We start from the raw sequence: 17,944 nt of genomic DNA, 5'->3' as shown, positions 1-17,944 counted from the left end.
CGTTGAATGATCAAATAGAGGATGAATGGGCAACGGTTCAGTACTCTTCATTTGAAGATGCGTTAGTTAAGCTTAGGCGTTTAGGTAAAGGAGTTTTGATGGCTAAAGCCGATATCAAGTCAGCTTTCCGGCTTTTACCAGTTCACCCGAAATGTTTCAACTCTTTAGGTTTTTTCTTTGAGAATTTATTTTACTTTGACAGATGTTTACCAATGGGGTGCTCTCTGTCCTGCTTTTATTTCGAGTGTTTTTCGTCATTTTTAGAATGGGTGGTTGACCAGAAGTCAGGTTTGAGGAACAGTATTCACTATTTGGACGATTTTCTTTTCCTGGGCTCAAGTGGGTCACAGGACTGTCTGTTTCTGCTGAACACTTTTCAAGACATTTGCAGAGGTTTTGGGGTCCCATTGGCTCAGGAAAAGACATCTTTGCCATCCACTCGAATTGAATTTTTAGGGATAACGATAGATTCAGTTTTAATGGAATTCAGCCTCCCAGAAGAAAAAGTCACAAAACTAACTAGACTACTCCTGACAGTGATCCGCAAACGCAAGGTTTGCCTAAAGGAAATGCAATCGTTATTAGGTTTATTGGCTTTCGCCTCTAGAATCATTCCTTTAGGTAAACTTTTTTCTAGAAAACTGTATCTTGCAATTTCAGGACTAAAATCGCCGTCAGCGCACGTCAGGTTGTCTCACGAAATACGTGAAGACATGTTAGTGTGGACACAATTTTTAATAGGATTCAACGGTAAATCAATCTGGCAAGAAGATTTTATTCTAGATTCCGATTTTTGCTTATATACGGATTCGGCGGGTTCCGTGGGATTCGCGGCAATCTGGAGGTCCCACTGGTGCGCGGATAACTGGTGCAGGAGATGGATTTCCATGGGTTACACGAGGAACAGTGTGCTGATTGAGCTCTTTCCTATTTTGGTGGCGCTTGAGATATGGGGTCATCATTATAGGAATAAGCGTTTGTTAATTAGCACAGACAATAAAGGCGTCATGTTCGCCATCAATTGTCTGTCAGCAAAATCTTTGCCGGTAATAAAATTGCTGCGATTTCTAGTTTTTAAATGTTTGCAACTGAATATTTGGTTAAAAGCAAAGTACATCCCTGGTAAGGACAACTCCATGGCAGATTCTCTGTCTCGCCTGCAGGTAGAGAAGTTTTTCAGCATTTACCCAGAGGCGGATCGTTCGGGCTTTCCTTACCCACAACATTTATGGGACCTGGTCTAGAGCTTATCAACAATAATATTGACAAGTCTTTGGCCCCATCCACCCTAGCTGGATATAAGTCGGCTTGGGTCATGTGGGTGTCTTTTCTGCACGAACGTGATTTGGAGCCAAGTCAAATTTCGGAAAATTCAGTTTTACTATTTCTTAATTCTCTTTTCCTGAAACGGATGTCTTGGTCACACGCCAATAGAATATTGGCGGGGATATCATTTTTTAACAGACTTAGGGACCTGCCACCATGCACGTCTTATTTTTCAGTTAAGCAAGCTCTCAAGGGTTACAGGAAAAGTAACCGAGGTAAGGACCTTAGAAAGCCGGTTACTTTGGAGCTGCTGGAACAGCTTTGTTCCGTTTGCAATGTTGTCTGTTATTCAGAATTTGAGGCAGTTTTGTTTCAGGCTGCATTTAGTCTAATGTTTTTTGCAGCTCTGCGTATCTCCGAATTGATCCCAGATGGTAGATTTAAAGATGCTGGTCTTTTTGCTTCCGACCTGATTGTTTCGGATCACAAAGCACATCTCTTTATCCGTTATTCTAAAACGGACCAACTGGGTGTAGGCAAATGGGTTAATTTAAACAGTTTTTTAGGCTCCAAAGTTTGCCCTGTATTACTGCTAAAAAGGTTTCAACGGGTCAGGCCGAGGGATAGTAAGCTATTCTTTGTACATATGTCTGGTAAACCATTGTCCAGATACCAGTTCAACAGTGTGTTTAATAAATGTTTGCACAAGCTGGGTTTAGAGCAGGAAAAGTTGTCATCCCATTCGTTTAGGATAGGGGCTGCCACTGAGGCGGCTAGATTAGGTTTGAAAGGTGAGGTGCTTAAAGGTATAGGTAGGTGGAAATCGGATGCTTACATATCTTACATTCGTCCTAATCCTTTTTCATAATCTTTTTAGGTCAACAGCGGGTGATTTGGATCCTGGGGCATTCCTTTGTACACTGGGCAAGACTGAGAGCTGAAAGCAGATCTTACAAGGAGAACCTGGGTCTGGATCTCAGAAAATTTAAAGTATTATGGTTTAGCAAAAGAGGGATGAAATGGTCCGAGTTTCGTTTCGCAATTTTTAGGTTGTTACAGTTTAATTGCCCCCCGGATATACTCATCGTCCATCTCGGGGGCAACGACATAGGTAAGGATAGGACTTTGGACTTGATCTTTAGGATCAGGGATGACTTTCAGTTAATAAAGTTGCACTTCCCCAGCATTTTGGTGGTTTTTTCCGAAATTGTCCCGAGACTAGCATGGCATAAGTTCAATCACCTTAAACCACTTGAGAAAATAAGAAAGCGCATTAATAAAGCAGTTGAGAAGTTTTTACCTCAGATGGGTTTCTTTTCTTTCCGTCACCTAGAATTAGAGGGTTGGGTGAATAGTTTATACAGGTCAGATGACACCCACCTTTCAGAAATCGGCTTGGATATTTTCAATACCAACTTAGGCACTTGTATTGAAAAGGCCGCGGTGTGGGGGTTGACAGGAGGGACTTAATTCCCTCCTGTCTTTTGGATAAAGTTTTGATGATGTGTCATTTTAATGGCACCCGGATCTTGGTGATCGGGTGGCTTACAGTATTTCAGATATTGTTATATTTTAAAATATTTATTTATTTATGTTTTATTGCAAATAATAAATGGCCGCGGCCTAAAGAATTTTTATTCCAACAAAAAGAAAGGTGTGGTGTCATTTATTTATTTTAGTTAATTTAAGTTTAAGGGTGATCCTGGATACTAACCCATGTAAGGAAAATGGGCATATTTTATGCCTTTATTTTCCCCATGGGTTAGTTAACAGGGCAGTTAATATACAAATTAAGTTAGGCCTATTGAGAAACATTAGTAGGTGCTAGGTTAGGCTGAGGTGGGCCTGGGTTACTGAGGTCATATGAACTTTTGACCTGGCCCTCCTGTGTCTATTTTCCCGCTCATTATAGGGCTGTAGCTAGGGAGTTTTTTGAACTGCGGGGTTTTCCCGCCCAAATCTTAGCCCTGTATCTGGGGAGATTTTGTGGAACAGTCATCTTCCCGCTCAAATTAGTAGGTCTAGAGCCATAAACCAGTTGATTCTGGCTCAGTATTGGGCTATTTAAGGGGCTCGCTGCCGCCTTTTTCATTCAGTCATCACTGAGAAGACCAAGAAGAGAACTTCAGCTCCCCCCCCCCCCCCTCCCTTGGATGTCGCGGCTAAATTTATTATTTGAGGGTCACCTTTGTTTTGCAAAGGGGGACATTATGTTTATATGTTATGGATAAAGTTTTGATGATGTGTCATTTTAATGGCACCCGGATCTTGGTGATCGGGTGGCTTACAGTATTTCAGATATTGTTATATTTTAAAATATTTATTTATTTATGTTTTATTGCAAATAATAAATGGCCGCGGCCTAAAGAATTTTTATTCCAACAAAAAGAAAGGTGTGGTGTCATTTATTTATTTTAGTTAATTTAAGTTTAAGGGTGATCCTGGATACTAACCCATACAATGTCCCAGCGAGGGAGGTTCCTCCATCAATCTTGTTTGTGTTGATGGAAGAATCTGTGAGTTGTTTTTTTTTTTTGTACGCTGGCTGAATGAAAAATTCTCAGATTGCTTGATAAAAATAGATGCACTGACATCCATTTGTTTACATCCAGAACCTAGGAAATGTTTTAGTCTAGTATTGTGTTTCAAGACCATGAAGTGCCTTTCATTTATGGTCAGCTTTACAGCCCACTCAGTAATCCCACAAAAATAAGCCATATTTTTATGTTTTGAATTTTTAAAGTGTATGCAAAGTATTTTTCTTTTTTTTTAATTTGTACATAGTAGGGAAGCATTAGACCCTTTGTCAAGTTTGTATTTCTTGCCAGTGTCCTCCAGGGGCGGATCCAGAGTCTAATCTCGGGAGGGGCACTGTCATTTTTTTTTTTTTACTAGTAATGGCGGCAATCTGCGATTTTTAGTGGGACTGCGACATTGCGGCGGACAGATCGGACCCCTAACTGACATTTTTGGGGGAACCAGTGACATTACAACAGTAATCAGTGCTAAAAATATGCACTGTCACTGTAATAATGACACTGGCAGGGAAGGCGTTTACCCAGGGGCGATCAAAGGGTTAAGTGTGAGCCTGGGGGGTGCTTTCTAACTGTGGGGGTGGGCTTGTAATACCAACACAGAGACCTGTGTTCCTAAATAGGAGGAACACAGGAGCTCTGCAGTGATTCCTGAGACAACAACGGTCTGCTGCGTTTCCAACTGCAGACCGTCGTTCTCTCTTCACAGGGAGGGATTGCAGGTGCCCAGCGCCAATCGCGGCTGCTGGCCCTGTGCCTCAGCTTCCCCGCTGGCAAGTGGGCGCGCGCCCCCAGGATCAATCCTGCACACCACCGTACAGGTACGATGATTTGCGAGAACCTGCCGCCATTTAACTGTGGCGGCTGGTCGGCAGGTGGTTAAAACAGTGACAATGTTTTAAAGTGTTCCATGTATCCCCATGCCTGCATGCCATTTATTTGCATTCTGACACATGGCTGCAGTGTCCTGATATGACACGCTGGTGCAGGTCCATGAAAGCACCCTGCATGCACACCAGGAAGCATAACATATTGGCACACAGTGGCTGTGTGTCTCAGTAGAAAAAAAATGGGATGCTGGCACAAGGATAAATGCAACACTTTATGCATCCTAAAGCCAGTAAATGACAGCCCTGCATGTTATACTCATGTCTGCAGCACACTTTGTGTAAAGGAGGCAGGAAGATTATTTTCACTGTCAGTCTATATCATCATTATCATCATGACAATCACACAATACAGGTGCTGTGGCTCAATGCATCTGTACTGTGTGATTATCATGATGATAATGATGATGATAGCATTTAGCTGCTGTATAATTCCTCATGGTGGCTGGCCAGCAGCAAGGACATGGCATAGGTGAAGGGGGATGGGTGTGTCACTGTACCTTTTTGGAGACAAATGAATTAATTGCAGTCTAGACGTTTTCCTTACTGCCCCTGCCTGCTGTGAAGATCTGTCCCTCTCAGTGTGTTCACACACAGACGCACGCTGCTGTGTCTCAGGCTTCCCCCTCAGCCTGAGCCCGCCCTCTCCTCTCTGCACCCATTGGCTGCAGGAGTCAGGCAGTGATGAGGCTGCTGACTGATATCACTCCGCCTGGCCGGAACTTTCATTTTAATGTCGCAAAATGCGGCTCCTGGTGGTATTAATCCACCTGAGCAGGGAAATAAAAAAAAAAAAAACTCTCTCTATGAAACAGCATCCTGGGCCCCTCTGAACTGATGGGGCTTAGGGATTATATTTTAGGTCTCCTGGGAGCCGGGGAAGCAGAAATAAAGTCCCTGCAGATGCATTTAGATAATGCCTCTGTAAACTTAAACCTGGTACTATTTTCTCGGGGGGGGCAATTGACTCGATGCCCCCCCCCTGGATCCGCCACTGGTGTCCTCACTAGCAAGAGCCATCCCTATCTTTGTCCTGGTCTGTTACTGAAACAAACATTTAGGGAAAATCCAAAACTTTAGAGTTGTCACTGGAGCAAGTGTTGAGGAAAAATTATCCAATAGAGACATCTGTACCGAAGACAATTGTCTAACAGCAGAATTCCCCTCTTTTGTTGCATATGTTGCATCTTTTAGACAAAAAGTGAAAGGAAACCCCCAGCAGGATACAGACAGCAAAAAAACCTTATAAGGGTTTTATCCCTTCCCTATTCTATCCAAAGGAAAAACAAGGTTTGACTATACATACTGTCACATAGATGTATGCAGAGCCTGAGATGATGAGGGTGGCTTCTTGCACAGTTATTGTCTAAACACCTCTGGATGTTGAGACAGAGACTGCAGGGGCAAAGGAAAGGCACTAGTGCCAAGGTGTAGATACCATGGGCAGGAACCTGGAAGTGCAGGAATCTGATGAGCACAGGTACAGCTGGTGATACATTGTGGAAACACCAAGTTCAGTTGATGGTGGAGTCAGGCCCCACACCTGGTGAAGTGACAGTCAAATGGAAGGACAGGAATAAGGCCGAAGACCATACAGCAAAGCACTAGTGCAGAGTTCAGGGTAAACAGGCCACTTGGCAGCAGTGGACATTCATGCACCTCCATGTGTGCATGCTCACATGTGTGGGCAAATGTGCAGTGTGTCATCTATGCTCATAGAAATGTGCACGCCTATGCTTTTGCACAAGTGCATTAGTCAGACAGCATGCCTTAGGGCCCATTCACACCAGAAACTGCACATAACTGCACATTTTTTACTGCATTTTATAAATGCATTTGAACGCATTTGAAGCCTGCTTAACATGCGCTTGACGTGTGCTTGAGTGCATTTTGCGCTGAGTTTGTAGTGCATTTTTCTATACAGTTTTTGGACTTGGCTTAGGGCCTTTTCTTACCGAACGCAGTTGGATGCAGTTGGCTGAAATTTGATATATTTTGAACTGCACTCCAACTGCAAAGACAGCCCAAAATTAAGGTAATCCTATGGGCATAGTTCATATCATTGCAGTACAGTTCAGCACACTTAAAAAAGTAGAGCATGCAGCATTTTTCTACACCACAAATGCAGGGAAGGCGCTAGAAGCACGCTACAAATGTGCTTCATATGCACTTCACCGTGCCCCCCTTTAAGCCAAGAAAGCCCAGCCCAAAAAAGTATAGGAAAATGCACTGCAAATGCAGTGCTAAGCGCAGCACAAAACGCATTCAAGCGCATATCAAGCACGTGTCAAATGCACTTCAAATGCATGCAAACATGCAGTAAAAAACACACAGTTATGTGCAGTTTCTGGTGTGAATGGGCTTTTAAAGGGACACAGAGTGGTGCATTTGTAGCACGTTCCATGCATTTGCAATGCGGAAAAGTGCAGCATGCTCTACTTTTTTTAACTGCGCTGAACTGTACTGCATTGATGTGAACTATGGGATTACTTTGATTTTGGGCTGTCTATGCAGTTGGAGTGCAGTTCAAAATGCATCCAACTGCGCTCCAACTGTATTCAATTGTGTTCGACATGAAAGGGGCCCTAAGCCTGACAGCTGACACCATGTTCATGACGTGTTTACTTTAAATTGATATTGCAAAGGGGAACAGGCTAAAGTGACAGTGGCAGCAGTTAAGCAGGATTAACCACTTGCCTACAGTGCACTTTCACCCCCTTCCTGCCCAGACCGATTTTCAGCTTTCAGCGCTCTCACACTTTGACTGAGAATTACTCAGTCATGCAACACTGTACCCATACAAAAATTGTGTCCTTTTTTTCCACACAAATAGAGCTTTCTTTTGATGGTATTTGATCAATACTGGGTTTTTTATTTTTTGTGCTATAAATAAAAAAAGACTGAAAATATCGTGAAAAACGCATTTTTCTTTTTTTCTGTCATAAAATTTTGCAAATTAGTCATTTTTCTTCACAAATTTTGGCCAAAATTTATACTGCTACTTATCTTTGGTAAAAATAACCCAAATAAGTGTATATTATTTGGTCTTTGTGAAAGTTATAGAGTCCACAAGCTATGGTGCGAATCATTGAAAATTGATCACACTTGATCACACCTGATGTACTGAAGGCCTATCTCATTTCTTGAGACACTAAAAAGTCAGGAAAGTACAAATACCCCCCAAATGACCCCTTTTTGGAAAGTAGACATTCCAAGGTATTTAATAAGGGGCATGGTGAGTTTTTTGAAGTTGTCATTTTTTCCCACAACTCTTTGCAAAATGAAGATTTTTTTTTTTTTTTACAAATTGCCATATTAACAGGTTATTTCTCTCACACAGCACATGTATACTTGCAACTACACCCCAAAACACATTCTACTACTCCTCCTGAGTATGGCGATACCACATGTGTGAGACTTTTTCACAGCCTGGCCACATACAGAGGCCTAACATTCAAGTAGCCCCGTCCGGCATTCTAGGAGCACAAATTACACATATAATTTCCTGACAACCTATCGCACTTTTGAAGGCCCTGGAGCACCAGGACAATGGAAACCCCCATAAAATGACCCCATTTTGGAAAGCAAACAGCCCAACGTATAATTTTTGAGGCATAATGAGTCTTTTGAATATGTCATTTTTTTCCACAAGTTTTTGGAAAATGTGGAAAGAAAATGAAAACACATTTTTTTTTACACAAAGCTGTCCATTTATGCAATATTTCTAACACATAGCATGTACATAGCAAAAATTGCACCCCAAAATACATTCTGCTATTCCTCCTGAGTATGGCGATACCACATGTGTAACACTTTTTGACAGCCTGGCCACACACATAGGCCTAACATCCAAGTAGCGCTTTACACAAAGTTGTCCATTTATCCACTTTAAGACTGGGCCTATTTTTGACACTTGGTGTTTACAAGCTAAAATCATTTTTTTTGCTAGAAAATTACTTGGAACCCCCAAACATTATATATTTTTTTTTAGCAGAGACCCTAGAGAATAAAATGGAGATCGTTGCAATATTTTTTATCACACCATATTTGCGCAGCAGTCTTCCAGATGCGATTTTTTTGAAAAAAATTCACTTTTTTGAATTAAAAAATAAGAAAACAGTAAATTTAGCACAATTTTTTTCCATAATGTGAAAGATAATGTTACGCCGAGTAATTAGATACCCAACATGTCATGCTTCAAAATTGCGCATGCTCACAGAATGGCGCCAAACATTGGTACTTAAAAATCCCCATAGGCAACATTTTAAAAATTTCTGCAGGTTACTAGCTTAGAGTTACAGAGGAGGTCTAGGGCTCAAATTATTGCTCTCGCTCTAACGATCGCGGCGATACCTCACATGTATGGTTTGAACACCGTTTACATATGTGGGCGGGACTTGCGTATGCGTTTGCTTCTGCGCGCGAGCTAACGGGGACAGGGCGCTTTAAATTTTTTTTTTTTTTTTTTCCTATTTATTTTATTTATTATTTTTTTATTTTTACACAGTTTAAAAAAAAAATGTTTTGATCATTTTTATTCCTATTACAAGGAATGTAAACATCCCTTGTAATAGAAATAGGCATGACAGGTCCTCTTTATTGTGAGATCTGGGGTCAAAAAGACCTCACACCTCACAACTACACTAAAAAAGAAAAGAAAAAAAAAAAATTGTTGAAAGAGGAAAAAAAAAAAAGCAAAAAAAAAAGCGGCCCTTTAAACCGGTTGCTAGGCAACGTCTTTTGACGTAGCTCCGGTCCTCCAAGACCATAGAGTTGAGTGAGGGCCATCTTGCCCTCACTCGACTTCCTGTCTCTGAGGATCCGGGACCGGATAGTTTTCCCCGCTGCCGGCGGGTCCGGTAAGCTGGGAAAACGTCTGGGACGCGGCAGGAGGGGGGGGCACCTCTTCCCCTGCACCGTAAGGGTAATTCCGCGGCGAATCCGCCACTGGGACCACCCTTATCTGAAAGCCGACCGCCCGCCGTTTCAAAAAATACCGGGGTTATGGGGGCTATCTGCTGCCATAACTCCAGTATTTAGCTTTTAATGGCCGACGCATATAGTCGTTAGGCGGTCAGTAAGTGATTGCATGTATATGGCAAACAGGTGACGATGACTGATGGGGTGACAGGTGACGATGACTGATGGGGTGACAGGTGACAATGACTGATGGGGTGACAGGTGACAATGACTTATGGGGTGACAGGTGACGATGACTGATGGGGTGACAGGTGACGATGACTGATGGGGTGACAGGTGATGATGACTGATGAGGTGACAGGTGACGATGATTGATGAGGTGACAAGTGACGATGATTGATGGGGTGACAGATGACAATCACTGACGGGGTGACAGGTGACGATGATTGATGGGGTGACAAGTGACGATCACTGATGGGGTGTCAAGTGACGATGATTGATAGGGTGACAGATGACGATGACTGATGGGGTGACAGGTGACAATGACTGATGAGGGTGACAGGTGACGGTGATTGATGGGGTGACAGGTGACAGGCGATGGTCACTGATGGGTGACAGGTGACGGGCAATGGTGCACGGCGGTACTGATGGCAGTCTCTGGTGACCGGTGAACTTTAGGCTATGTTCACATGTGAGCGTAGCGATCGCGGGCAGAATCACTGCGATTCCGCCCGTGATCCAGAAATCATTGCAAATTGCGGGGCTCCTGTGCGTTGCCCGTGATTTGCAATAGCACCCCAAACGCTGTGCGATGTTGCTGCGATTTCCGCCTGCCGAATCGCGGTAACATCACGCAAACAACGCATGACGCCCCAAAGAAGCTCTTGTACCTTTTTTGGGCGTCATGCGTTGTTTGCGCGATGTTACCGCGATTCGGCAGGCGGAAATGGCGGCAACATTGCACAGCGTTTGGGGTGCTATTGCAAATCACGGGCAACGCACAGGCGTCCCGCAATTTGCAATGATTTCTGGATTGCGGGCAGAATCGCGGTGATTCTGCCCGCGATCGCTGCGCTCACATGTGAACGTTATGGGTGTCAATTTCTGGGCACTGATGAGGTGACTGTTGGGTGACAGGTGACATTGGGGGGGGCTGAGGACTGTGTGGGGGGACCTTTATTGGTGTGATTTTTACTTTTTACAGGGGTACAGAGCAGTAACTCACTATTTCTAGCTCTTCTCCCCTCACACTGGAAACTGTATGAGGAGAGAAGAGCTAGTAACACTGAGTTACTGCTCTTTGTTTACATTTTATGATCGGCTGTGAATGGATTCACAGCCGATCACATAGTAAACAGTCACTGTCAGTGACTGTTTACTACTGCCGGTGACAGCTGTGTTCCTACGGAACACAGTGCCACCGACATGACCGCGCTGCGCGCTCCCGATCGCGCATGCGCGGTCATCTCCCGGCCGCCTCCATTGTGATCGGCTGTGTCATTGGAACACAGCCGATCACGTGGGAAACAGCCACGCCCAGTGGCTGTTTCCCCCCTGCCGGTGACGGGGGGTGTCCCGGGGACACCCCGACACCGGCAGTGCACGGCGGCGCGCCCGCGATCGCGCGCCTGCCGTGCATTTCCTGGGTCACGTCATATGACGTCCGCCCAGGATAATAGCCGCACCGTCCCGCCGTCATATGACGGCGGGCGGGCGGTAAGTGGTTAAGCAGGTTTGTCCTGATCGTTTATTCAGCAAGCAGTAACACTTCAATTCAAATCAGTTCAATGTTGGAGAGTTTTGTACAACATATTCGTAGAATAAAACAAACAAACTGCTATTCCTAGCCACGGCTCGGTTCACACTACGTCGCTCCGACTTAGGGGGCGACCTGTGAAGTCGCATGCAGCGCGACTTCGGCGCGACTTGCACAGACTTCATAAAATGAATGTCTATGCAAGTCGCTCTGATGTCGCCCCGAAGTAGTACAGGACCCTTTTTCTAAGTCGGAGCGACTTGTGTCGCTCCTATTAGAACGTCTCCTGTACCAGTCAATGGACCGCGACAGTGCGTGACTTGTCAGGCTGACCAAGTCGCCTGACAAGTCGGAATAGTGTGAATGGACATTATAACCAATACATGTTTTAAAATGTATTATAAAAACAAAACAGTTTTTGACAAATAGGATGCCTCCTAATAGGTTCCCCAAAACAAACAAGCAGCATATTTACCTTTTCGGTGTTCTGTCAGCAGTCTGTTTAATCAGCAGCCTTTTTGTTCCTCTATATGCCCATTGGTCTCTGTTTTTATCTTTAATTCAATTGACCCTCCTCTTGTATTTGACTCTCTGAAATCTTATGAGGTTAAATGATTACTGTTTCCTATATTCTCCACAAAATCATTCCCCTTTTTGTTGATAAAAATATGTACTTTCCCTTCCTCGATTACCCTTCTATCCTATGTTTTGAGACGGATTTGTCATTTTATTCATCACTGCAGGAATTGTCGGTTTTAGGACATTTCTGGCTTGTCAAAATATTGGGTTGTTATTGCTACTTTTTTCTGGCAATGCATATATCATATTTTATGCTTGTGTTTTTCTATATATTTCCTAAGGCTAGCTTCCATATTTGTAAAATATCCATGTTTTTAAATTTTATAACATTTTTTGTTCCTCTTTTAGGTAATTCATTGTCTCAAAATGTTTCTCCAACAAATGCTACATATTTCTCTAGGTATTTTTTTTTTTGCATACGTTTACAATCTTTTGTGAATTCCAAATCATTATTATGTGAGGTAGGTTTAATGAATGACCTCAGTCCATAAATTGTGATTTTTGTTTACTCTACGTTTCTAGGATGGCAACCTCCAACCAGGACCTTGCATGTTGTTCGTGTAATTCGAAACGTTTTTGAAGGATTCTTCTTTCCCTAACTCTTCATCCATTATAGATAGATCTTTATAGGAGAAAACCTGTGAGCTAAGTTTAATGGATGACCTCAACTAATAGATTGTGATTTTTGTTTAACCACTTTAAGACCGGAAGGATTTGCCCCCTTAATGACCAGGCCCTATTTTGCGATTCGGCACTGCGTTACAATTGCACGGTCGTGCGACGCTGTACTCAAACAAAATTTAAGTCCTTTTTTTCCCACAAATAGAGCTTTCTTTTGGTGGTATTTGATCACCTGTGCAATTTTTATTTTTTTATAAACAAAAAAAGAGCAACAATTTTGAAAAAAAAAAAAACAATATTTTTCATTTTCTGCTATATAACATTCCCAAAACAAAAATTAAAAAATCTAAATGCTTTAACATTTTAGGCCAATTTGTTTTCTGCTACATATTTTTGGTAAAAAAATAGCAATAAGTGTTTTTTGTTTGGTTTGCGCAAAAGTTATCGCGTCTACTAACTACGGGAAAGATTTATGTCATTTTTATTGTTTTTTTTTTTTTTTACTAGTAATGGCAGTGATCTGCGATTTTTAGCGGGACTGCGACATTGCGGCGGACAGATCGGACCCCTAACTGACATTTTTGACACTTTTGGGGGTACCAGTGACATTACTACAGTAATCAGTGCTAAAAATATGCAGTGTTACTGTAATAATGACACTGACAGGGAAGGGGTTAACAGTATAGGTGATCAAGGGGTTAAATGTGACCCTAGGGGAGTGATTCTAACTGTGGGGAGGCGTGGCTTCTGAGATGATCACGGGTGTCAGGCGACAATCGGAGCTGCCTGGCACAGGCATCGGCTTCCCCTCTGATCATTGGGGGCGGGAGTGTACCGCCGGTGGGGCGTGCTCGCCCCCTAGCTCCTCCCAGGCGAGCAACGTAGCCCTACATAGTTTTGCCTGTGCAAGCCAGCCTACCGCAGTAAATATAATGAAAGCATTCGGGAACTGGGTAATATACATTTCTATGATGGCAACCTCAAACAGGACCTTGTATGCTGTTTGTGTAATTTAATAATTTTTTCTAAAGGCTTCTTCCATTTCAAAAGGCCCCCTTCACACATGCGGACCGTTTGTCCATTTTTCATTTATCCGTTGATGAATGAAAAATGGACATCAATGCATCTCTATGTAAAAACATATATAAATGGATGATCATCAATTTACATTCATTTACATTCACTTCCATCAACATCTATTTTTCTGGAATGAATCAAAGCCCTATTTTTCTTCTGTTAAAAAAACAGATTGTATGAAAAACTGATATAACTGGCAAACAGTCTGTTTTTGCATGGAAAAATGGCACTGGGACTCAGGGGGTTAAGGACTTTAGCTGGAGGATGTAAAAAACTGACGTAAAAAGGGATGAAAAACTGATATAAACTGATATTAACTTAATCTTTTTTTTCTTCGAAAAAACGTGACTGAACTGATTAAACAAATGGTGAAAGGGGCCTTACTCTTCTTACACTTTAGCCAGATCTTTATCGGAGAAAAGTTGACTGGCTTTCAGGGACAGGAACTGGAAATATATGCCCCGTTTCAGGAACCCTGGAATCCTTTTAAAACCTCAAAAAAAAAAAATAATAATATTATAAACTAGTGGATTCAGTCTCCACATCAGTTTATGACATTCACTAGTTTACTTCAGAGATTTTAATTTTCCACTGACATCTTTTCTCTGCATCAGGAGTCTCTTATAGTTTATATACTGTATATAACACACATGATTTTTTTTATGTTCGCTCCCTCAGAACATATTTAAAATGTAACTGCTATTTATTATTTAAAAAAAAAAAAAAAAATCTTATTTTACACTTTTGTGTGAATATTTCGCACTACGTTTTATAACTGCTATAAGACTTAGAGAAGAATATCATCTCAAACCTGTTATCATTCCACCTTTCTAGAACCTATTCCTTCTTGATGTTTTTTTTTTTCAGTGATTTTTATTAAAAATGTGAGCATTCATACAAAAAAAATACACTTTCACAGTTCATATAATGTTACAATTTGAATACTTTTGTGTGGATTTTCTAGACCTATAAAGCAATTAGTAACAGTTGGAGTTCCAGATAAAAGTCTTTTCTTTACTGTCCCTATGACAAACAAAAATCCCCTCTGTTATATAATGCTATGTGTCCCTGTGCATGTGCTGTATAAAAAAAATGCAGATTATACATTAGATCAGAGCGTCTCCTGATGCTCACGTGACTCCTCAGCTCTCTCCTCTGCCCTGCTGACAGCTATAGAGGGCGGGCCGAGAACTGCAACTTAGCCGGTGGTATACCCGAGTGCAGACCGCAAGCAGAAGGAAAATCCCCAATGCTGCTGAGAATCCGCTCCAATGTAAGCTTTTAATTTAGTGTGTCCAATAAAACTGCATATACATAATACGCTATGAGGACGCTTTCTTTCTGCTTTATCTGAGCCATATATCTGTGGTGGATATTTCACTTGCCAGCTTAGTGGAGGAGTCGTTTGACTACAACCTGAATACTGTACAAGACCTTTGTAATGAGGGTCCTTGCTTTTTGGTAAGAGGCAGTGTGTCTTCTGGACTCGGTGGCGGTTCTTTTGGCTTTTTTTTTACATCTGTTTTGTGGAGTGGACACTCTTAAATTGTGGATCTTCCTGATTATATGGACTTGCATAACTGCTATACATATCTAAGATTAGCGCTACACCTTTATTTTCATTTACCGTTGATCTTTTCCTAGAAATAAGATCTGTGTTAGCTGCTTTTCGCCTATATTTATGTATATATATATATATATATATATATATATATATATATATATATATATATATATACTAATTTTTTATTGTGCTTTTAAGGTTTTAGCACAGCAATATTCCTGTATACTATTTGATATTATGTGCCTGTCCCATGGGGTCCCAACTATACATATTTTTTATTTTTTACGCTGGCCCCGAAATATCATTTTTCCGGTAATTCCAGATCTTTCCAGAGGTTTTAATTTTATTATTCAATGTAGCTGATAATTTTTTTTCTATCATTAGTCAGGAGAGTTTTGAGGGCTCTAATTCAAATGGAATAGACAGAATCTTGCAACAGGCTGCTATAAATAAGAAAGAGATGAATTTCCTAGAGTATCCAGGTGTTTTCTCAATTGGTTGGTTAACAGAGTTTTCAGAGGGGATTTTTTCTGGTTGACTTGAGTGAGAGAATATATGAAATTGTATATTCTGATTGGCTTTTGGGCAAGTCCACCATATGTGGAATGCTGTGCCCAGGGCTGGCCCAAGGCATTGTGCTGTCTGGGTCCAAGAATGAATTACTGCCCCACCCCCCCAAAAAAATCATGCCCACCAAAAGGCCCCCACCTCCATTATTTTATATAAATATACCATTTTTTAAATATTATATACACTGTTATCTTCTTCCATAACTCCCTACCGGACCGGTCCACCAAACACCCACTGTCTGTCCTCAGTCCTCCTATCACTCCTGCCCTGCGTGAGATGGAGTGCGCTGATGTCTGATGTCATTGTGCACACCACGATCACATGAGGGACGTTCCCCGGAGGAGACACTGATACTCATCAGTTTGCACTACGGGCGGCAGTATGGGATGGGAAAATTACACCCGTAACTTGCCAATGACACACAAAGCTGCTGGAAGAGAAATCTTGGGAGTAAATGTGCTGCCCCTCTCTAAGTGCCGCCTGGGTCCAATGGACCCATTTGGACCCATGGTAGGGCTGGCCCTGGCTGTGCCTTGTTGCCCACAATCTCTAAAACAATTTGGGGAAGCTCCTGGAATAAAGGAATCCAACTGTGTTGGCACCAATTGTTCCAATTCAGTATTACTTTACTTCTACATCTTTCTTCACAAACATACACTAATGGTTTTGTTATTAGATAAAACATTTACTTTCAAGCTATCTATTTGCTTCCTTTCATAATATTCAATCTAGCTTCCTTATTTTCTCCCTCCTTTATTAATGCTTCTCCTTGGAATTGAAATAGGTTCTAGTTTTTCTTTTCTCTATATGCATTTTCACTTTCTAAATATAATTTTTTTTCTTGGCATCATCTAAATGAGAGGTACGTTCTTGTCACCAAAAACCCAATGTCCTACATGTTTCACTGCATTTGCACCTTCATCAGGGGTAATAAGTGTCTATTGCGTGTACAACCTTGCTAGAGGTTCTTACACTTCCTCACGCTATTATGAAAATTGGGTTTAGCGCTACCTGTGTCCTCAGTGTCCTCTTTTTTGCCATGGGGGCAGGAAGTAAGTGCAATTTATCTACAGTGAGACAGACAGCTACAAGAATCCAAAAGAGCATCTACATTTTTTCCACAAACCAAAAAAGTAAAACTTTACTGAATTTTACACTTTTAAAAGTATAACTTCCCCCTAAGAGTATACTCCATGATATGTGTATTACAGTGTCTTTTTTGGCTAGTAAAAGTAATACTAAAGGCCTGTAATAGGAAGAGAAATCGGGTAAAAAGCTAAAATCAATAATTTAACAATAACAGAGTCAGGACAGCAAAGAGCACGCTCACACTGCAATTATGAAAGCTACACATACATGGACTCTTCACAGAAGTGTCTCCATGGCTCAATGATATCAAGTAGAGTAATAGTGTAATCTCTAAAATTCTCTATAGCAACAGAGGGTCAAACTGAAAATCATTATTTCAATAAAACTGCACAAAATCCAGCTTCTTGTGATTGTCCTCATAAACAACATCCTTCACAGTGAAGTCCAGGGTACCTTCGATAACACAGGTGAACAGCTGGAGGGATCCAAAGCCTGAGGAGGAAGCACCACCAGACTGGAACTACAGTAGTCTTGTAGCAATCCCACACAGTCCACAGTAGCTGGGACTTTTGAAAGAGCGATAGGGCTCTGGCTTAGCTGCCCACATTCCGGTTCTAACAATGAAGGGCTTCCCACCTGGATGCAGTTCACTTCCCCAGCTACCTCTGCTTTAGCAGGCTTAGTCTCTCTGAGCTGCTGAGGGAGCACAAACACTTATCCTCCCTGGGAATGTCTAGGAAACCAGGGAGTTGTGAGAAAAGGAGTTAAAGAAACCTGCATCTAAGCACGGTTAGTAGAGGGGTACTCCTCTATAGCCCTACTATAAACATACTATACATATAAAAGCATACGCCCCCCCCCCTTCCCCTCAACATTCCCAGATCCTGCCAGACTGTCCTGGTATTCAACCACTTGCCGACCACCTGCTGCAGATTTACTGCGGAAAGGTGGCTTGGCTTTGCAAATTGACCAACCTGTACGTCGCTCGTGAACGCGGGTAGGGGACGTGAGTGACCTGGCTGTGATCGTATTTGTTCTAGAACTGATTACTCGTCAGGTCCAGGCCAGTGATTTATGGCCT

This window comes from Pelophylax lessonae, assembly GCF_965119305.1.
Source record: "Pelophylax lessonae genome assembly, chromosome: 5".
NCBI classification, from domain to species: Eukaryota; Metazoa; Chordata; class Amphibia; order Anura; family Ranidae; genus Pelophylax; species Pelophylax lessonae.
Note: the sequence above shows the minus strand (reverse complement) of the source record.